Source organism: Trifolium pratense, linkage group LG2, assembly GCF_020283565.1.
Source record: "Trifolium pratense cultivar HEN17-A07 linkage group LG2, ARS_RC_1.1, whole genome shotgun sequence".
In the NCBI taxonomy this organism is placed as follows: Eukaryota; Viridiplantae; Streptophyta; class Magnoliopsida; order Fabales; family Fabaceae; genus Trifolium; species Trifolium pratense.
Window position 1 is genome coordinate 57269353 of NC_060060.1, and position 18897 is coordinate 57288249.

Sequence of the window (18897 nt, forward strand, 5' to 3'; positions counted from 1 at the left end):
ACCGTGTTATAAATTTTATCGTTCAATTTTTGGCGAGATTAATGAAAAATATCGTGTTTTAGTCTACTTTCTCGGATTTCTCCAAAATTTGGCCTGAAAGATGGAAGACATATATACAATTAAACCGTATTACATATCAGGTGCGATCATACCAGCACTAATGCACCGGATCCCATCAGAACTCCGCAGTTAAGCGTGCTTGGGCGAGAGTAGTACTAGGATGGGTGACCTCCTGGGAAGTCCTTGTGTTGCACCTCTTTTTTCGATTTTTTTTTATTTCGTTTAGTTTTCACCGGGTTATAAATTTTATCGTTCAATTTTTGGCGAGATTAATGAAAAATATCGTGTTTTAGTCTACTTTTTCGGATTTCTCCAAAATTTGGCCTGAAAGATGGAAGACATATATACAATTAAACCGTATTACATATCAGGTGCGATCATACCAGCACTAATGCACCGGATCCCATCAGAACTCCGCAGTTAAGCGTGCTTGGGCGAGAGTAGTACTAGGATGGGTGACCTCCTGGGAAGTCCTTGTGTTGCACCTCTTTTTTCGATTTTTTTTTGTTTCGTTTAGTTTTCACCGTGTTATAAATTTTATCGTTCAATTTTTGGCGAGATTAATGAAAAATATCGTGTTTTAGTCTACTTTCTCGGATTTCTCCAAAATTTGGCCTGAAAGATGGAAGACATATATACAATTAAACCGTATTACATATCAGGTGCGATCATACCAGCACTAATGCACCGGATCCCATCAGAACTCCGCAGTTAAGCGTGCTTGGGCGAGAGTAGTACTAGGATGGGTGACCTCCTGGGAAGTCCTTGTGTTGCACCTCTTTTTTCGATTTTTTTTATTTCGTTTAGTTTTCACCGTGTTATAAATTTTATCGTTCAATTTTTGGCGAGATTAATGAAAAATATCGTGTTTTAGTCTACTTTCTCGGATTTCTCCAAAATTTGGCCTGAAAGATGGAAGACATATATACAATTAAACCGTATTACATATCAGGTGCGATCATACCAGCACTAATGCACCGGATCCCATCAGAACTCCGCAGTTAAGCGTGCTTGGGCGAGAGTAGTACTAGGATGGGTGACCTCCTGGGAAGTCCTTGTGTTGCACCTCTTTTTTCGATTTATTTTTATTTCGTTTAGTTTTCACCGTGTTATAAATTTTATCGTTCAATTTTTGGCGAGATTAATGAAAAATATCGTGTTTTAGTCTACTTTCTCGGATTTCTCCAAAATTTGGCCTGAAAGATGGAAGACATATATACAATTAAACCGTATTACATATCAGGTGCGATCATACCAGCACTAATGCACCGGATCCCATCAGAACTCCGCAGTTAAGCGTGCTTGGGCGAGAGTAGTACTAGGATGGGTGACCTCCTGGGAAGTCCTTGTGTTGCACCTCTTTTTTCGATTTTTTTTTATTTCGTTTAGTTTTCACCGTGTTATAAATTTTATCGTTCAATTTTTGGCGAGATTAATGAAAAATATCGTGTTTTAGTCTACTTTCTCGGATTTCTCCAAAATTTGGCCTGAAAGATGGAAGACATATATACAATTAAACCGTATTACATATCAGGTGCGATCATACCAGCACTAATGCACCGGATCCCATCAGAACTCCGCAGTTAAGCGTGCTTGGGCGAGAGTAGTACTAGGATGGGTGACCTCCTGGGAAGTCCTTGTGTTGCACCTCTTTTTTCGATTTTTTTTATTTCGTTTAGTTTTCACCGTGTTATAAATTTTATCGTTCAATTTTTGGCGAGATTAATGAAAAATATCGTGTTTTAGTCTACTTTCTCGGATTTCTCCAAAATTTGGCCTGAAAGATGGAAGACATATATACAATTAAACCGTATTACATATCAGGTGCGATCATACCAGCACTAATGCACCGGATCCCATCAGAACTCCGCAGTTAAGCGTGCTTGGGCGAGAGTAGTACTAGGATGGGTGACCTCCTGGGAAGTCCTTGTGTTGCACCTCTTTTTTCGATTTTTTTTTGTTTCGTTTAGTTTTCACCGTGTTATAAATTTTATCGTTCAATTTTTGGCGAGATTAATGAAAAATATCGTGTTTTAGTCTACTTTCTCGGATTTCTCCAAAATTTGGCCTGAAAGATGGAAGACATATATACAATTAAACCGTATTACATATCAGGTGTGATCATACCAGCACTAATGCACCGGATCCCATCAGAACTCCGCAGTTAAGCGTGCTTGGGCGAGAGTAGTACTAGGATGGGTGACCTCCTGGGAAGTCCTTGTGTTGCACCTCTTTTTTCGATTTTTTTTATTTCGTTTAGTTTTCACCGTGTTATAAATTTTATCGTTCAATTTTTGGCGAGATTAATGAAAAATATCGTGTTTTAGTCTACTTTCTCGGATTTCTCCAAAATTTGGCCTGAAAGATGGAAGACATATATACAATTAAACCGTATTACATATCAGGTGCGATCATACCAGCACTAATGCACCGGATCCCATCAGAACTCTGCAGTTAAGCGTGTTTGGGCGAGAGTAGTACTAGGATGGGTGACCTCCTGGGAAGTCCTTGTGTTGCACCTCTTTTTTCGATTTTTTTTATTTCGTTTAGTTTTCACCGTGTTATAAATTTTATCGTTCAATTTTTGGCGAGATTAATGAAAAATATCGTGTTTTAGTCTACTTTCTCGGATTTCTCCAAAATTTGGCCTGAAAGATGGAAGACATATATACAATTAAACCGTATTACATATCAGGTGCGATCATACCAGCACTAATGCACCGGATCCCATCAGAACTCCGCAGTTAAGCGTGCTTGGGCGAGAGTAGTACTAGGATGGGTGACCTCCTGGGAAGTCCTTGTGTTGCACCTCTTTTTTCGATTTTTTTTTATTTCGTTTAGTTTTCACCGTGTTATAAATTTTATCGTTCAATTTTTGGCGAGATTAATGAAAAATATCGTGTTTTAGTCTACTTTCTCGGATTTCTCCAAAATTTGGCCTGAAAGATGGAAGACATATATACAATTAAACCGTATTACATATCAGGTGCGATCATACCAGCACTAATGCACCGGATCCCATCAGAACTCTGCAGTTAAGCGTGCTTGGGCGAGAGTAGTACTAGGATGGGTGACCTCCTGGGAAGTCCTTGTGTTGCACCTCTTTTTTCGATTTTTTTTATTTCGTTTAGTTTTCACCGTGTTATAAATTTTATCGTTCAATTTTTGGCGAGATTAATGAAAAATATCGTGTTTTAGTCTACTTTCTCGGATTTCTCCAAAATTTGGCCTGAAAGATGGAAGACATATATACAATTAAACCGTATTACATATCAGGTGCGATCATACCAACACTAATGCACCGGATCCCATCAGAACTCCGCAGTTAAGCGTGCTTGGGCGAGAGTAGTACTAGGATGGGTGACCTCCTAGGAAGTCCTTGTGTTGCACCTCTTTTTTCGATGTTTTTTTGTTTCGTTTAGTTTTCACCGTGTTATAAATTTTATCGTTCAATTTTTGGCGAGATTAATGAAAAATATCGTGTTTTAGTCTACTTTCTCGGATTTCTCCAAAATTTGGCCTGAAAGATGGAAGACATATATACAATTAAACCGTATTACATATCAGGTGCGATCATACCAGCACTAATGCACCGGATCCCATCAGAACTCCGCAGTTAAGCGTGCTTGGGCGAGAGTAGTACTAGGATGGGTGACCTCCTGGGAAGTCCTTGTGTTGCACCTCTTTTTTCGATTTTTTTTTATTTCGTTTAGTTTTCACCGTGTTATAAATTTTATCGTTCAATTTTTGGCGAGATTAATGAAAAATATCGTGTTTTAGTCTACTTTCTCGGATTTCTCCAAAATTTGGCCTGAAAGATGGAAGACATATATACAATTAAACCGTATTACATATCAGGTGCGATCATACCAGCACTAATGCACCGGATCCCATCAGAACTCTGCAGTTAAGCGTGCTTGGGCGAGAGTAGTACTAGGATGGGTGACCTCCTGGGAAGTCCTTGTGTTGCACCTCTTTTTTCGATTTTTTTTATTTCGTTTAGTTTTCACCGTGTTATAAATTTTATCGTTCAATTTTTGGCGAGATTAATGAAAAATATCGTGTTTTAGTCTACTTTCTCGGATTTCTCCAAAATTTGGCCTGAAAGATGGAAGACATATATACAATTAAACCGTATTACATATCAGGTGCGATCATACCAACACTAATGCACCGGATCCCATCAGAACTCCGCAGTTAAGCGTGCTTGGGCGAGAGTAGTACTAGGATGGGTGACCTCCTAGGAAGTCCTTGTGTTGCACCTCTTTTTTCGATGTTTTTTTGTTTCGTTTAGTTTTCACCGTGTTATAAATTTTATCGTTCAATTTTTGGCGAGATTAATGAAAAATATCGTGTTTTAGTCTACTTTCTCGGATTTCTCCAAAATTTGGCCTGAAAGATGGAAGACATATATACAATTAAACCGTATTACATATCAGGTGCGATCATACCAGCACTAATGCACCGGATCCCATCAGAACTCCGCAGTTAAGCGTGCTTGGGCGAGAGTAGTACTAGGATGGGTGACCTCCTGGGAAGTCCTTGTGTTGCACCTCTTTTTTCGATTTTTTTTATTTCGTTTAGTTTTCACCGTGTTATAAATTTTATCGTTCAATTTTTGGCGAGATTAATGAAAAATATCGTGTTTTAGTCTACTTTCTCGGATTTCTCCAAAATTTGGCCTGAAAGATGGAAGACATATATACAATTAAACCGTATTACATATCAGGTGCGATCATACCATCACTAATGCACCGGATCCCATCAGAACTCCGCAGTTAAGCGTGTTTGGGCGAGAGTAGTACTAGGATGGGTGACCTCCTGGGAAGTCCTTGTGTTGCACCTCTTTTTTCGATTTTTTTTATTTCGTTTAGTTTTCACCGTGTTATAAATTTTATCGTTCAATTTTTGGCGAGATTAATGAAAAATATCGTGTTTTAGTCTACTTTCTCGGATTTCTCCAAAATTTGGCCTGAAAGATGGAAGACATATATACAATTAAACCGTATTACATATCAGGTGCGATCATACCAGCACTAATGCACCGGATCCCATCAGAACTCCGCAGTTAAGCGTGCTTGGGCGAGAGTAGTACTAGGATGGGTGACCTCCTGGGAAGTCCTTGTGTTGCACCTCTTTTTTCGATTTTTTTTTTATTTCGTTTAGTTTTCACCGTGTTATAAATTTTATCGTTCAATTTTTGGCGAGATTAATGAAAAATATCGTGTTTTAGTCTACTTTCTCGGATTTCTCCAAAATTTGGCCTGAAAGATGGAAGACATATATACAATTAAACCGTATTACATATCAGGTGCGATCATACCATCACTAATGCACCGGATCCCATCAGAACTCCGCAGTTAAGCGTGCTTGGGCGAGAGTAGTACTAGGATGGGTGACCTCCTGGGAAGTCCTTGTGTTGCACCTCTTTTTTCGATTTTTTTTATTTCGTTTAGTTTTCACCGTGTTATAAATTTTATCGTTCAATTTTTGGCGAGATTAATGAAAAATATCGTGTTTTAGTCTACTTTCTCGGATTTCTCCAAAATTTGGCCTGAAAGATGGAAGACATATATACAATTAAACCGTATTACATATCAGGTGCGATCATACCAGCACTAATGCACCGGATCCCATCAGAACTCCGCAGTTAAGCGTGCTTGGGCGAGAGTAGTACTAGGATGGGTGACCTCCTAGGAAGTCCTTGTGTTGCACCTCTTTTTTCGATGTTTTTTTGTTTCGTTTAGTTTTCACCGTGTTATAAATTTTATCGTTCAATTTTTGGCGAGATTAATGAAAAATATCGTGTTTTAGTCTACTTTCTCGGATTTCTCCAAAATTTGGCCTGAAAGATGGAAGACATATATACAATTAAACCGTATTACATATCAGGTGCGATCATACCAGCACTAATGCACCGGATCCCATCAGAACTCCGCAGTTAAGCGTGCTTGGGCGAGAGTAGTACTAGGATGGGTGACCTCCTGGGAAGTCCTTGTGTTGCACCTCTTTTTTCGATTTTTTTTATTTCGTTTAGTTTTCACCGTGTTATAAATTTTATCGTTCAATTTTTGGCGAGATTAATGAAAAATATCGTGTTTTAGTCTACTTTCTCGGATTTCTCCAAAATTTGGCCTGAAAGATGGAAGACATATATACAATTAAACCGTATTACATATCAGGTGCGATCATACCATCACTAATGCACCGGATCCCATCAGAACTCCGCAGTTAAGCGTGTTTGGGCGAGAGTAGTACTAGGATGGGTGACCTCCTGGGAAGTCCTTGTGTTGCACCTCTTTTTTCGATTTTTTTTATTTCGTTTAGTTTTCACCGTGTTATAAATTTTATCGTTCAATTTTTGGCGAGATTAATGAAAAATATCGTGTTTTAGTCTACTTTCTCGGATTTCTCCAAAATTTGGCCTGAAAGATGGAAGACATATATACAATTAAACCGTATTACATATCAGGTGCGATCATACCAGCACTAATGCACCGGATCCCATCAGAACTCCGCAGTTAAGCGTGCTTGGGCGAGAGTAGTACTAGGATGGGTGACCTCCTGGGAAGTCCTTGTGTTGCACCTCTTTTTTCGATTTTTTTTTTATTTCGTTTAGTTTTCACCGTGTTATAAATTTTATCGTTCAATTTTTGGCGAGATTAATGAAAAATATCGTGTTTTAGTCTACTTTCTCGGATTTCTCCAAAATTTGGCCTGAAAGATGGAAGACATATATACAATTAAACCGTATTACATATCAGGTGCGATCATACCATCACTAATGCACCGGATCCCATCAGAACTCCGCAGTTAAGCGTGCTTGGGCGAGAGTAGTACTAGGATGGGTGACCTCCTGGGAAGTCCTTGTGTTGCACCTCTTTTTTCGATTTTTTTTATTTCGTTTAGTTTTCACCGTGTTATAAATTTTATCGTTCAATTTTTGGCGAGATTAATGAAAAATATCGTGTTTTAGTCTACTTTCTCGGATTTCTCCAAAATTTGGCCTGAAAGATGGAAGACATATATACAATTAAACCGTATTACATATCAGGTGCGATCATACCAGCACTAATGCACCGGATCCCATCAGAACTCCGCAGTTAAGCGTGCTTGGGCGAGAGTAGTACTAGGATGGGTGACCTCCTGGGAAGTCCTTGTGTTGCACCTTGTAACGACCCAAAATTTAGTATTCGTTATTTAATTATTTTATTACGCGAGGGCGTGATTTATAATTAAATTATTAAGCGGTGAATAATCATTTAACGAGAACGTAAGTTAATGAGCGAGAAGTTATGTTGTTTGGGCCTTTGGGCGTGGAATAGGCATTGGGCCTAAGCCAAGTGGGCTTTGATCCATGAGAATAGAGAGAGCTATAAGTAGCAAGTCAAACCAATGAATAGTCTCATAAGTTGCAATCCATGAGAAGTTGAAGAGCTTAGCTAGGGCAAGGAGCTCATGAGGGAGAGGGAGAGCTCGTGGGAGAGAAAGAGAAGAGCAAGCTTGTGGATTCGTCGAGCTAAGGTACGAGAGTTAGATTACATATTCGTGAGTGATTCGAAAGAGGGGAGGATGTCGATTCCTCCATTCCCAAACTCTTTCCACTCTATTTTCTTGTGGGTTTTGTGGGTGATTTTCTTAATGGAAATTGGATTCTTTTGATCCTAACATGTGTAGTGAACTCATGGTAGATGAGGTAAACAACTTTGGGGAGTTGAAAGTGGGTATATGTAGATGTTTGATCAATGATTTGCATGTTTTGTTAAACTTGCTTAAAATGCAAGAAATTGGTATGAATTTGTAAGTGTGATGTATGTGGGTGTTTGTGAGTGTTAATTAATGTTCATAAGTACCATATATGCTTGAATTAGCTGTTTATAAGAATTTATAACATGTCTAGATGAATTTTTGAGTTGATTCAATGTTAAACCGCCTTAGAAAACTCAAGAACAGATATTCTGGTGTAGTTCGCTACGGATTCGCTACGGATTCGCTTAGCGAATAAGTTCGCTACGGGTTCGCTACGGATTCGCTTAGCGAATAAGTTCGCTACCTGTTCGCCATGTACCTGCAACCCTCTGATGTAGTTCGCTACGGATTCGCTACGGGTTCGCTACGGATTCGCTTAGCGAACAGCACTGTGACAGCAACTTTTTGATAATTGTTTTAAGTGTAATTAGGCACTTGTAACATGGTTTAAGGGTATCCTTACATGTTTGTTGATACATGTTGATGTTGTCAATGCTTATTGTTAATCGTTATATGATTCGCACGCGTATGCAATGACTTGTAGTTCAAGTGACTATGTTTATGTTTTAGCATTAATTTGCAATGTTAAGGAAATGATGTGTGTTTCATGACATAAGTGTAAATGAAACTTTATGTGTATAAAAATGGTTATGCAGATAATTATCATGTGAATAATTATGATTGGAGTGATAGGATATTGTGTTATCCTAATGTGTTAGATGTTGGAATTGTGTTTCCGCATCAGTGAATGAATAGCTTCGAGCTAGATAGCGTCATGTATTTGATGTGTTTAAAAGTAATCATGCATTCATGAATAATTGTGTTATGGGAATCATGTGAATTCCAATAATTGATGAAAATGGACTATGTTTATGAAAAGTGGCCGAAGATGGGATTATGTTATCCGAGATCTGGAGCCCATATCCAAACATGATATAAAACTGTGTGACTCCTCTTTATGGGAGAGATGGTTGATGATAACCATATCCTACATGATATAAAACTGTTATTGAGCTTATCCAAGGGAGATAAGGTGGTTCGGTAAGTTCCGACGCATCCAACAAGATGTAAAACTGGGTTCATCTTAAATGGGGTGAATAGCAGCATCCAACAAGATGTAAAACTGGGTTCATCTTAAATGGGGTGAATAGCAGCATCCAACATGATGTAAAACTGGTTTGGTCCACCATTGGTGAGACGCTTATCCTGCATGATGTAAAACTGCTGATGTAGAGTCCGTGCATGACTATAATCTGAACAGTCCGTACATGACTATAATCTGAACAGTCCGTACATGACTGAAAACTGAACAGTCCGTCATGACTGAAATCTGAACAATGTAAATTGGTACCACATGCATTAGTCGTGTCTAGGGATGACATGACATTGGATAATTGGCATTAGATGCATTAGGGTAAATGCACATGTATTTGATAATTGTTATGTGACATTATCTGATTGGGGTGTAATGTGTTTTCCGTATGTGTTAAGCTTTGGTATTTACTAATTGTTTAATACTGTGATTGTTGCCATGTCTTGGTATATGAGTAGAGTCCGTCATGACTATAAAATGAACAAGTGTAGAGTCCGTCATGACTATAAATGAACACTTTGGTAGTGTCCGAGAAGACGTGAAACTATATGATTGGTGTGTTTGTAAATGAATGAATAATTGGTAGTCGTATTTGACGATGTATGTGCGTGAGTTAGAAATGCATGATAGCGTGTGGAGTGTGTAGTATACTACTCACACTTATATTTATGTTTATGTTTTCTAACTCTCTGCTATGTGTAATTGCTGGACCTTTGGGGGTCCAGGTTGACAGGTTATGTGTTAGCCTCGTTCGAGTGCAATGGTGAAGCTCTGCTCTGATTGAGACACGGGAAAAAGGGGTCTTTATATGTATATGCATGTAGTCCTCTTAGTATACTCTGTTGGTCTTAAGCTTTCATTTGAAAAGTATCCGTTTTGTATAACTAATAACGCATCGTTCGATGCGATGTTTTGTTTTTAGTTCATTCGAATATTTTACTAGATAAATGTATTAGTATTATCTTTGAATGAAGTTTGTGATATTCAAACCAGCGCTTTATAAATCAGATTTTCAATTTTTCCGCTGCGTATTTTCGAAAAAGATTTTATAAAGGCAGAGTTAATTAAATAACGGGTTTGGGTGTTACAAAGTGGTATCAGAGCAGGTTGTCTTCGGACTGTGAGGTTGTGTGTCAATCAGAGCCGGTCTGTGCATTCATATCGAGTGAGCATGTGTGCCAGTTGTGTCTGTCTGTTTTTGTTGTGTATTATTATGTTTATAGCTTGAGTGTTTACTTAAGTGTGAATGTATTCTCATGATGAGAACTTGTTTTAGAACATGCTATGTTTTATACATGTTTGAGTAGATGTTGTAAGTATGCGGGCAAATGAAATGTAATGCATGTACTTGACTCGATGTCTTGTGTACATGGATGTTTTGTTGTCTTACATATATTTTAGTTATAAATATATGTATTGACATGTTGTTGTGTTTATGTATGCTAGTTGTTACGTAGGTTGTTACATTAGCATAGATGGGAATAGTGTGTTTATGTATTTTGCAGTGGTGTGTATGTCAAGAGGACTGCACCGGGGTTTTGAGTAGATGCTTAGATATCTTACCTTATGTTTACCCTTTGCATACGACATGCATGTGAATGCTGTCGGTATTAGATTTCTCTTGAGAGAATATATTTGGAATCGATAGGACGGTTAGGTGCTTACACCGGATGTTCTAGTGGAAGTGTAAAGGTGGGTTTGAGATAAGTGGGGGAGAAGATTTTGTCTCTCCAAGATGTTTCGAACGCGAGAAGTAAGGACGAATAGAGATGTTCTTGAAGTAGATTGTTTAAGATTGAGTAGCATTGTTCGAAGTGGAGTTCTTATTTGGAGAATACTTTGGAGGAAGTATCAGATGATCATTTCAGAGTGAGTCAGAATGAAGTTGTTTAGCCGTAGGGAGAATGTGGCCATTGGGGAACGATGGAGCAGATTGAATGTTAAGTGAACACCGTTGCTGGGAAACGGAGGAGACGTGTGCGTCGAGGGTAAGAAAACCTAGTGATGATCATACGACGAGTAAGCGAATGGTGGATACCTTGAGGGTTAAGTTAAGTGGGAGATTGATGTCAAGGATGGAAGGTGTGGTTAGGGAACTGAAAACCCGATTACAATAAGTGAGACTGGTAGTGTTTCTAGCGGAACTCGTAGCAAGAATGTTCCATTGTTTGGTTGTCTTTCACTTGGTGGTTCATCCTCAAAGAGGAGGAAGAGTGATAAAGATGGAAGCTTTGTTGATGAAAAGTTTTCAGAGGAATCTGATGAGAGTTGTGTTGGAATCAACAAAGACGGAGATCATGATTGTTTGGAAATCAACTTTTGATAGTAGCTGAGATTTAAATACAGAATTACTAGGTGATCAAGAAGAGCCTAGGAAGGATTTATAAAGGTTGAGTATGTTTGAACCGAGTAGTCATTTCTTGGAAGGATTTGAGAAGCTAAGTGCGAAGTGTTACCTTTGGATGTTGGGGATAAGAAAGTTAGCCTTTGGAAACGTGTCGAGCACGAGTATTAGAGAGACGTAAGAAAGTGACTTATGTCAAGTAAGAATTTGCGGAAAGGACTATCTCACACATAAGTGATTGTTGTGTTAGGAAAATGTGTGTTGAGAATTTGGAAGTGATGCTTGAAGTAAGTATCAGAGATGTTTTGTAGCAATTGGAAAATTATTTATGTAATGGAAAAAGTCGGTGGAGACTAAGTGATGTTGGGAACATCGTATATGTTGGAGTAGTATAGTAATATTATGTGGTAAGGAAATAAAGTATTTTGGATATTTTCATCATGGACGATGAAATGATAGTTAGTCGACGAGTGACTTAAGGTAATATTTTGGATAAAAGTACCTCGACGGAAAAGTGACATTGGAAATGTCGTGTTAAGGAACCTAGAAATTTGGATAAGAGATTGTTTGGAAAATAAAACAGTTATGATGGGGTTCGACGCAATGATTTGGGAGTTGCGAAGGAAAAGAATTTGACGGTTGGAGATAATATATTTTTGGAATGTGTTAAGAACCTTGAGAAGTTGGACAACAAATGAGCGTAGGGGTTGTGCTACCGGATGAATGGTTGGAGTGAGATTCGACGCAGTTAAGAACTTATGGAATTTGAAAAGTTGTGAAGTGTGCAACGGAAGGGTCTTTCGGAGTATTTTGGGTTAAGTGGTTTTGTTTTGGAGTGGTGCTGCGAGTACCGTAAGATGTTAAGAGAAAGTTTTAAGTAGTTTGATGAGAATGGTTTATGCCATCATCACGATTGTTGACTATCTATCGACAAATCAAGGGATTAGCTGTCCTTGATCTATTGTTGATGAGTAGACGAGATTGTGTCGATTGGGATTGACTGATTTTGTCAAACTTGGTTTGGTTTGGAGTTTGTATGTTTTGTTGGTACGAATCCGGAAGAAGTGTGAATTTGAATCGGAGTTTGTGTAAGAGACCGTATCGGTTAAGGTATTATGACTAGAAAACCCGTTGGTTAGAATGCAAGTTGGGAATTAGCAAGTCGGATGAGGGAGTTTATCCGGAGTTGTGTTTTAGTCGGGTAATTTTCGAGGGCGAAAATCTTTTAAGGGGGGTAGAGTTGTAACGACCCAAAATTTAGTATTCGTTATTTAATTATTTTATTACGCGAGGGCGTGATTTATAATTAAATTATTAAGCGGTGAATAATCATTTAACGAGAACGTAAGTTAATGAGCGAGAAGTTATGTTGTTTGGGCCTTTGGGCGTGGAATAGGCATTGGGCCTAAGCCAAGTGGGCTTTGATCCATGAGAATAGAGAGAGCTATAAGTAGCAAGTCAAACCAATGAATAGTCTCATAAGTTGCAATCCATGAGAAGTTGAAGAGCTTAGCTAGGGCAAGGAGCTCATGAGGGAGAGGGAGAGCTCGTGGGAGAGAAAGAGAAGAGCAAGCTTGTGGATTCGTCGAGCTAAGGTACGAGAGTTAGATTACATATTCGTGAGTGATTCGAAAGAGGGGAGGATGTCGATTCCTCCATTCCCAAACTCTTTCCACTCTATTTTCTTGTGGGTTTTGTGGGTGATTTTCTTAATGGAAATTGGATTCTTTTGATCCTAACATGTGTAGTGAACTCATGGTAGATGAGGTAAACAACTTTGGGGAGTTGAAAGTGGGTATATGTAGATGTTTGATCAATGATTTGCATGTTTTGTTAAACTTGCTTAAAATGCAAGAAATTGGTATGAATTTGTAAGTGTGATGTATGTGGGTGTTTGTGAGTGTTAATTAATGTTCATAAGTACCATATATGCTTGAATTAGCTGTTTATAAGAATTTATAACATGTCTAGATGAATTTTTGAGTTGATTCAATGTTAAACCGCCTTAGAAAACTCAAGAACAGATATTCTGGTGTAGTTCGCTACGGATTCGCTACGGATTCGCTTAGCGAATAAGTTCGCTACGGGTTCGCTACGGATTCGCTTAGCGAATAAGTTCGCTACCTGTTCGCCATGTACCTGCAACCCTCTGATGTAGTTCGCTACGGATTCGCTACGGGTTCGCTACGGATTCGCTTAGCGAACAGCACTGTGACAGCAACTTTTTGATAATTGTTTTAAGTGTAATTAGGCACTTGTAACATGGTTTAAGGGTATCCTTACATGTTTGTTGATACATGTTGATGTTGTCAATGCTTATTGTTAATCGTTATATGATTCGCACGCGTATGCAATGACTTGTAGTTCAAGTGACTATGTTTATGTTTTAGCATTAATTTGCAATGTTAAGGAAATGATGTGTGTTTCATGACATAAGTGTAAATGAAACTTTATGTGTATAAAAATGGTTATGCAGATAATTATCATGTGAATAATTATGATTGGAGTGATAGGATATTGTGTTATCCTAATGTGTTAGATGTTGGAATTGTGTTTCCGCATCAGTGAATGAATAGCTTCGAGCTAGATAGCGTCATGTATTTGATGTGTTTAAAAGTAATCATGCATTCATGAATAATTGTGTTATGGGAATCATGTGAATTCCAATAATTGATGAAAATGGACTATGTTTATGAAAAGTGGCCGAAGATGGGATTATGTTATCCGAGATCTGGAGCCCATATCCAAACATGATATAAAACTGTGTGACTCCTCTTTATGGGAGAGATGGTTGATGATAACCATATCCTACATGATATAAAACTGTTATTGAGCTTATCCAAGGGAGATAAGGTGGTTCGGTAAGTTCCGACGCATCCAACAAGATGTAAAACTGGGTTCATCTTAAATGGGGTGAATAGCAGCATCCAACAAGATGTAAAACTGGGTTCATCTTAAATGGGGTGAATAGCAGCATCCAACATGATGTAAAACTGGTTTGGTCCACCATTGGTGAGACGCTTATCCTGCATGATGTAAAACTGCTGATGTAGAGTTCGTGCATGACTATAATCTGAACAGTCCGTACATGACTATAATCTGAACAGTCCGTACATGACTGAAAACTGAACAGTCCGTCATGACTGAAATCTGAACAATGTAAATTGGTACCACATGCATTAGTCGTGTCTAGGGATGACATGACATTGGATAATTGGCATTAGATGCATTAGGGTAAATGCACATGTATTTGATAATTGTTATGTGACATTATCTGATTGGGGTGTAATGTGTTTTCCGTATGTGTTAAGCTTTGGTATTTACTAATTGTTTAATACTGTGATTGTTGCCATGTCTTGGTATATGAGTAGAGTCCGTCATGACTATAAAATGAACAAGTGTAGAGTCCGTCATGACTATAAATGAACACTTTGGTAGTGTCCGAGAAGACGTGAAACTATATGATTGGTGTGTTTGTAAATGAATGAATAATTGGTAGTCGTATTTGACGATGTATGTGCGTGAGTTAGAAATGCATGATAGCGTGTGGAGTGTGTAGTATACTACTCACACTTATATTTATGTTTATGTTTTCTAACTCTCTGCTATGTGTAATTGCTGGACCTTTGGGGGTCCAGGTTGACAGGTTATGTGTTAGCCTCGTTCGAGTGCAATGGTGAAGCTCTGCTCTGATTGAGACACGGGAAAAAGGGGTCTTTATATGTATATGCATGTAGTCCTCTTAGTATACTCTGTTGGTCTTAAGCTTTCATTTGAAAAGTATCCGTTTTGTATAACTAATAACGCATCGTTCGATGCGATGTTTTGTTTTTAGTTCATTCGAATATTTTACTAGATAAATGTATTAGTATTATCTTTGAATGAAGTTTGTGATATTCAAACCAGCGCTTTATAAATCAGATTTTCAATTTTTCCGCCGCGTATTTTCGAAAAAGATTTTATAAAGGCAGAGTTAATTAAATAACGGGTTTGGGTGTTACACACCTCTTTTTTCGATTTTTTTTATTTCGTTTAGTTTTCACCGTGTTATAAATTTTATCGTTCAATTTTTGGCGAGATTAATGAAAAATATCGTGTTTTAGTCTACTTTCTCGGATTTCTCCAAAATTTGGCCTGAAAGATGGAAGACATATATACAATTAAACCGTATTACATATTAGGTGCGATCATACCAGCACTAATGCACCGGATCCCATCAGAACTCCGCAGTTAAGCGTGCTTGGGCGAGAGTAGTACTAGGATGGGTGACCTCCTGGGAAGTCCTTGTGTTGCACCTCTTTTTTCGATTTTTTTTATTTCGTTTAGTTTTCACCGTGTTATAAATTTTATCATTCAATTTTTGGCGAGATTAATGAAAAATATCGTGTTTTAGTCTACTTTCTCGGATTTCTCCAAAATTTGGCCTGAAAGATGGAAGACATATCTACAATTAAACCGTATTACATATCAGGTGCGATCATACCAGCACTATTGCATCGGATCCCATCAGAACTCCGCAGTTAAGCGTGCTTGGGCGAGAGTAGTACTAGGATGGGTGACCTCCTGGGAAGTCCTTGTGTTGCACCTCTTTTTTCGATTTTTTTTATTTCGTTTAGTTTTCACCGTGTTATAAATTTTATCGTTCAATTTTTGGCGAGATTAATGAAAAATATCGTGTTTTAGTCTACTTTCTCGGATTTCTCCAAAATTTGGCCTGAAAGATGGAAGACATATATACAATTAAACCGTATTACATATCAGGTGCGATCATACCAGCACTAATGCACCGGATCCCATCAGAACTCTGCAGTCAAGCGTGCTTGGGCGAGAGTAGTACTAGGATGGGTGACCTCCTGGGAAGTCCTTGTGTTGCACCTCTTTTTTCGATTTTTTTTTTATTTCGTTTAGTTTTCACCGTGTTATAAATTTTATCGTTCAATTTTTGGCGAGATTAATGAAAAATATCGTGTTTTAGTCTACTTTCTCGGATTTCTCCAAAATTTGGCCTGAAAGATGGAAGACATATATACAATTAAACCGTATTACATATCAGGTGCGATCATACCAGCACTAATGCACCGGATCCCATCAGAACTCCGCAGTTAAGCGTGCTTGGGCGAGAGTAGTACTAGGATGGGTGACCTCCTGGGAAGTCCTTGTGTTGCACCTCTTTTTTCGATTTTTTTTATTTCGTTTAGTTTTCACCGTGTTATAAATTTTATCGTTCAATTTTTGGCGAGATTAATGAAAAATATCGTGTTTTAGTCTACTTTCTCAGATTTCTCCAAAATTTGGCCTGAAAGATGGAAGACATATATACAATTAAACCGTATTACATATCAGGTGCGATCATACCAGCACTAATGCACCGGATCCCATCAGAACTCCGCAGTTAACCGTGCTTGGGCGAGAGTAGTACTAGGATGGGTGACCTCCTGGGAAGTCCTTGTGTTGCACCTCTTTTTTCGATTTTTTTTTTATTTCGTTTAGTTTTCACCGTGTTATAAATTTTATCGTTCAATTTTTGGCGAGATTAATGAAAAATATCGTGTTTTAGTCTACTTTCTCGGATTTCTCCAAAATTTGGCCTGAAAGATGGAAGACATATATACAATTAAACCGTATTACATATCAGGTGCGATCATACCAGCACTAATGCACCGGATCCCATCAGAACTCCGCAGTTAAGCGTGCTTGGGCGAGAGTAGTACTAGGATGGGTGACCTCCTGGGAAGTCCTTGTGTTGCACCTCTTTTTTCGATTTTTTTTATTTCGTTTAGTTTTCACCGTGTTATAAATTTTATCGTTCAATTTTTGGCGAGATTAATGAAAAATATCGTGTTTTAGTCTACTTTCTCGGATTTCTCCAAAATTTGGCCTGAAAGATGGAAGACATATATACAATTAAACCGTATTACATATCAGGTGCGATCATACCAGCACTAATGCACCGGATCCCATCAGAACTCCGTAGTTAAGCGTGCTTGGGCGAGAGTAGTACTAGGATGGGTGACCTCCTGGGAAGTCCTTGTGTTGCACCTCTTTTTTCGATTTTTTTTATTTCGTTTAGTTTTCACCGTGTTATAAATTTTATCATTCAATTTTTGGCGAGATTAATGAAAAATATCGTGTTTTAGTCTACTTTCTCGGATTTCTCCAAAATTTGGCCTGAAAGATGGAAGACATATCTACAATTAAACCGTATTACATATCAGGTGCGATCATACCAGCACTATTGCATCGGATCCCATCAGAACTCCGCAGTTAAGCGTGCTTGGGCGAGAGTAGTACTAGGATGGGTGACCTCCTGGGAAGTCCTTGTGTTGCACCTCTTTTTTCGATTTTTTTTATTTCGTTTAGTTTTCACCGTGTTATAAATTTTATCGTTCAATTTTTGGCGAGATTAATGAAAAATATCGTGTTTTAGTCTACTTTCTCGGATTTCTCCAAAATTTGGCCTGAAAGATGGAAGACATATATACAATTAAACCGTATTACATATCAGGTGCGATCATACCAGCACTAATGCACCGGATCCCATCAGAACTCCGCAGTCAAGCGTGCTTGGGCGAGAGTAGTACTAGGATGGGTGACCTCCTGGGAAGTCCTTGTGTTGCACCTCTTTTTTCGATTTTTTTTTTATTTCGTTTAGTTTTCACCGTGTTATAAATTTTATCGTTCAATTTTTGGCGAGATTAATGAAAAATATCGTGTTTTAGTCTACTTTCTCGGATTTCTCCAAAATTTGGCCTGAAAGATGGAAGACATATATACAATTAAACCGTATTACATATCAGGTGCGATCATACCAGCACTAATGCACCGGATCCCATCAGAACTCCGCAGTTAAGCGTGCTTGGGCGAGAGTAGTACTAGGATGGGTGACCTCCTGGGAAGTCCTTGTGTTGCACCTCTTTTTTCGATTTTTTTTATTTCGTTTAGTTTTCACCGTGTTATAAATTTTATCGTTCAATTTTTGGCGAGATTAATGAAAAATATCGTGTTTTAGTCTACTTTCTCGGATTTCTCCAAAATTTGGCCTGAAAGATGGAAGACATATATACAATTAAACCGTATTACATATCAGGTGCGATCATACCAGCACTAATGCACCGGATCCCATCAGAACTCCGCAGTTAAGCGTGCTTGGGCGAGAGTAGTACTAGGATGGGTGACCTCCTGGGAAGTCCTTGTGTTGCACCTCTTTTTTCGATTTTTTTTTATTTCGTTTAGTTTTCACCGTGTTATAAATTTTATCGTTCAATTTTTGGCGAGATTAATGAAAAATATCGTGTTTTAGTCTACTTTCTCGGATTTCTCCAAAATTTGGCCTGAAAGATGGAAGACATATATACAATTAAACCGTATTACATATCAGGTGCGATCATACCAGCACTAATGCACCGGATCCCATCAGAACTCCGCAGTTAAGCGTGCTTGGGCGAGAGTAGTACTAGGATGGGTGACCTCCTGGGAAGTCCTTGTGTTGCACCTCTTTTTTCGATTTTTTTTATTTCGTTTAGTTTTCACCGTGTTATAAATTTTATCGTTCAATTTTTGGCGAGATTAATGAAAAATATCGTGTTTTAGTCTACTTTCTCGGATTTCTCCAAAATTTGGCCTGAAAGATGGAAGACATATATACAATTAA

At 38.3% G+C, this 18897-nt stretch overlaps 37 non-coding genes across 37 annotated transcripts; all 37 read left to right on the forward strand.

Annotated features, from left to right (window-relative positions):
• The first annotated feature begins 138 nt into the window (after nt 1-138).
• On the forward strand, nt 139-257 carry LOC123912082. The gene has a single exon (XR_006810948.1). It is a non-coding gene; the product is annotated as a 5S ribosomal RNA (ribosomal RNA).
• Nucleotides 258-429: 172 nt separating this feature from the next.
• On the forward strand, nt 430-548 carry LOC123912083. Its single transcript, XR_006810949.1, has one exon. It is a non-coding gene; the product is annotated as a 5S ribosomal RNA (ribosomal RNA).
• A 172-nt stretch (nt 549-720) lies between these two features.
• LOC123912084 lies at nt 721-839 on the forward strand. The gene has a single exon (XR_006810950.1). It is a non-coding gene; the product is annotated as a 5S ribosomal RNA (ribosomal RNA).
• A 171-nt stretch (nt 840-1010) lies between these two features.
• LOC123912085 lies at nt 1011-1129 on the forward strand. The gene has a single exon (XR_006810951.1). It is a non-coding gene; the product is annotated as a 5S ribosomal RNA (ribosomal RNA).
• Nucleotides 1130-1301: 172 nt separating this feature from the next.
• Nucleotides 1302-1420, forward strand: LOC123912086. The gene has a single exon (XR_006810953.1). It is a non-coding gene; the product is annotated as a 5S ribosomal RNA (ribosomal RNA).
• A 172-nt stretch (nt 1421-1592) lies between these two features.
• Nucleotides 1593-1711, forward strand: LOC123912087. Its single transcript, XR_006810954.1, has one exon. It is a non-coding gene; the product is annotated as a 5S ribosomal RNA (ribosomal RNA).
• Nucleotides 1712-1882: 171 nt separating this feature from the next.
• LOC123912089 lies at nt 1883-2001 on the forward strand. The gene has a single exon (XR_006810956.1). It is a non-coding gene; the product is annotated as a 5S ribosomal RNA (ribosomal RNA).
• Nucleotides 2002-2173: 172 nt separating this feature from the next.
• Nucleotides 2174-2292, forward strand: LOC123912160. Its single transcript, XR_006811040.1, has one exon. It is a non-coding gene; the product is annotated as a 5S ribosomal RNA (ribosomal RNA).
• A 171-nt stretch (nt 2293-2463) lies between these two features.
• LOC123912320 lies at nt 2464-2582 on the forward strand. The gene has a single exon (XR_006811214.1). It is a non-coding gene; the product is annotated as a 5S ribosomal RNA (ribosomal RNA).
• A 171-nt stretch (nt 2583-2753) lies between these two features.
• LOC123912090 lies at nt 2754-2872 on the forward strand. Its single transcript, XR_006810957.1, has one exon. It is a non-coding gene; the product is annotated as a 5S ribosomal RNA (ribosomal RNA).
• A 172-nt stretch (nt 2873-3044) lies between these two features.
• Nucleotides 3045-3163, forward strand: LOC123912197. The gene has a single exon (XR_006811085.1). It is a non-coding gene; the product is annotated as a 5S ribosomal RNA (ribosomal RNA).
• A 171-nt stretch (nt 3164-3334) lies between these two features.
• LOC123912420 lies at nt 3335-3453 on the forward strand. The gene has a single exon (XR_006811308.1). It is a non-coding gene; the product is annotated as a 5S ribosomal RNA (ribosomal RNA).
• A 172-nt stretch (nt 3454-3625) lies between these two features.
• Nucleotides 3626-3744, forward strand: LOC123912091. The gene has a single exon (XR_006810959.1). It is a non-coding gene; the product is annotated as a 5S ribosomal RNA (ribosomal RNA).
• Nucleotides 3745-3916: 172 nt separating this feature from the next.
• Nucleotides 3917-4035, forward strand: LOC123912198. Its single transcript, XR_006811086.1, has one exon. It is a non-coding gene; the product is annotated as a 5S ribosomal RNA (ribosomal RNA).
• A 171-nt stretch (nt 4036-4206) lies between these two features.
• On the forward strand, nt 4207-4325 carry LOC123912422. Its single transcript, XR_006811310.1, has one exon. It is a non-coding gene; the product is annotated as a 5S ribosomal RNA (ribosomal RNA).
• Nucleotides 4326-4497: 172 nt separating this feature from the next.
• On the forward strand, nt 4498-4616 carry LOC123912092. The gene has a single exon (XR_006810960.1). It is a non-coding gene; the product is annotated as a 5S ribosomal RNA (ribosomal RNA).
• Nucleotides 4617-4787: 171 nt separating this feature from the next.
• Nucleotides 4788-4906, forward strand: LOC123912239. The gene has a single exon (XR_006811135.1). It is a non-coding gene; the product is annotated as a 5S ribosomal RNA (ribosomal RNA).
• Nucleotides 4907-5077: 171 nt separating this feature from the next.
• LOC123912093 lies at nt 5078-5196 on the forward strand. Its single transcript, XR_006810961.1, has one exon. It is a non-coding gene; the product is annotated as a 5S ribosomal RNA (ribosomal RNA).
• A 173-nt stretch (nt 5197-5369) lies between these two features.
• LOC123912318 lies at nt 5370-5488 on the forward strand. Its single transcript, XR_006811212.1, has one exon. It is a non-coding gene; the product is annotated as a 5S ribosomal RNA (ribosomal RNA).
• A 171-nt stretch (nt 5489-5659) lies between these two features.
• LOC123912195 lies at nt 5660-5778 on the forward strand. Its single transcript, XR_006811082.1, has one exon. It is a non-coding gene; the product is annotated as a 5S ribosomal RNA (ribosomal RNA).
• A 172-nt stretch (nt 5779-5950) lies between these two features.
• On the forward strand, nt 5951-6069 carry LOC123912094. Its single transcript, XR_006810962.1, has one exon. It is a non-coding gene; the product is annotated as a 5S ribosomal RNA (ribosomal RNA).
• Nucleotides 6070-6240: 171 nt separating this feature from the next.
• LOC123912240 lies at nt 6241-6359 on the forward strand. Its single transcript, XR_006811136.1, has one exon. It is a non-coding gene; the product is annotated as a 5S ribosomal RNA (ribosomal RNA).
• Nucleotides 6360-6530: 171 nt separating this feature from the next.
• LOC123912095 lies at nt 6531-6649 on the forward strand. Its single transcript, XR_006810963.1, has one exon. It is a non-coding gene; the product is annotated as a 5S ribosomal RNA (ribosomal RNA).
• Nucleotides 6650-6822: 173 nt separating this feature from the next.
• Nucleotides 6823-6941, forward strand: LOC123912319. The gene has a single exon (XR_006811213.1). It is a non-coding gene; the product is annotated as a 5S ribosomal RNA (ribosomal RNA).
• A 171-nt stretch (nt 6942-7112) lies between these two features.
• LOC123912157 lies at nt 7113-7231 on the forward strand. Its single transcript, XR_006811037.1, has one exon. It is a non-coding gene; the product is annotated as a 5S ribosomal RNA (ribosomal RNA).
• An 8194-nt stretch (nt 7232-15425) lies between these two features.
• Nucleotides 15426-15544, forward strand: LOC123912096. The gene has a single exon (XR_006810965.1). It is a non-coding gene; the product is annotated as a 5S ribosomal RNA (ribosomal RNA).
• A 171-nt stretch (nt 15545-15715) lies between these two features.
• LOC123912257 lies at nt 15716-15834 on the forward strand. The gene has a single exon (XR_006811155.1). It is a non-coding gene; the product is annotated as a 5S ribosomal RNA (ribosomal RNA).
• A 171-nt stretch (nt 15835-16005) lies between these two features.
• LOC123912296 lies at nt 16006-16124 on the forward strand. Its single transcript, XR_006811192.1, has one exon. It is a non-coding gene; the product is annotated as a 5S ribosomal RNA (ribosomal RNA).
• Nucleotides 16125-16297: 173 nt separating this feature from the next.
• Nucleotides 16298-16416, forward strand: LOC123912097. Its single transcript, XR_006810966.1, has one exon. It is a non-coding gene; the product is annotated as a 5S ribosomal RNA (ribosomal RNA).
• Nucleotides 16417-16587: 171 nt separating this feature from the next.
• LOC123912224 lies at nt 16588-16706 on the forward strand. The gene has a single exon (XR_006811117.1). It is a non-coding gene; the product is annotated as a 5S ribosomal RNA (ribosomal RNA).
• Nucleotides 16707-16879: 173 nt separating this feature from the next.
• On the forward strand, nt 16880-16998 carry LOC123912098. The gene has a single exon (XR_006810967.1). It is a non-coding gene; the product is annotated as a 5S ribosomal RNA (ribosomal RNA).
• Nucleotides 16999-17169: 171 nt separating this feature from the next.
• Nucleotides 17170-17288, forward strand: LOC123912137. The gene has a single exon (XR_006811014.1). It is a non-coding gene; the product is annotated as a 5S ribosomal RNA (ribosomal RNA).
• Nucleotides 17289-17459: 171 nt separating this feature from the next.
• LOC123912258 lies at nt 17460-17578 on the forward strand. The gene has a single exon (XR_006811156.1). It is a non-coding gene; the product is annotated as a 5S ribosomal RNA (ribosomal RNA).
• A 171-nt stretch (nt 17579-17749) lies between these two features.
• On the forward strand, nt 17750-17868 carry LOC123912194. Its single transcript, XR_006811081.1, has one exon. It is a non-coding gene; the product is annotated as a 5S ribosomal RNA (ribosomal RNA).
• Nucleotides 17869-18041: 173 nt separating this feature from the next.
• Nucleotides 18042-18160, forward strand: LOC123912100. The gene has a single exon (XR_006810969.1). It is a non-coding gene; the product is annotated as a 5S ribosomal RNA (ribosomal RNA).
• A 171-nt stretch (nt 18161-18331) lies between these two features.
• LOC123912101 lies at nt 18332-18450 on the forward strand. The gene has a single exon (XR_006810971.1). It is a non-coding gene; the product is annotated as a 5S ribosomal RNA (ribosomal RNA).
• A 172-nt stretch (nt 18451-18622) lies between these two features.
• LOC123912102 lies at nt 18623-18741 on the forward strand. Its single transcript, XR_006810972.1, has one exon. It is a non-coding gene; the product is annotated as a 5S ribosomal RNA (ribosomal RNA).
• The last annotated feature ends 156 nt before the right edge of the window (nt 18742-18897 follow it).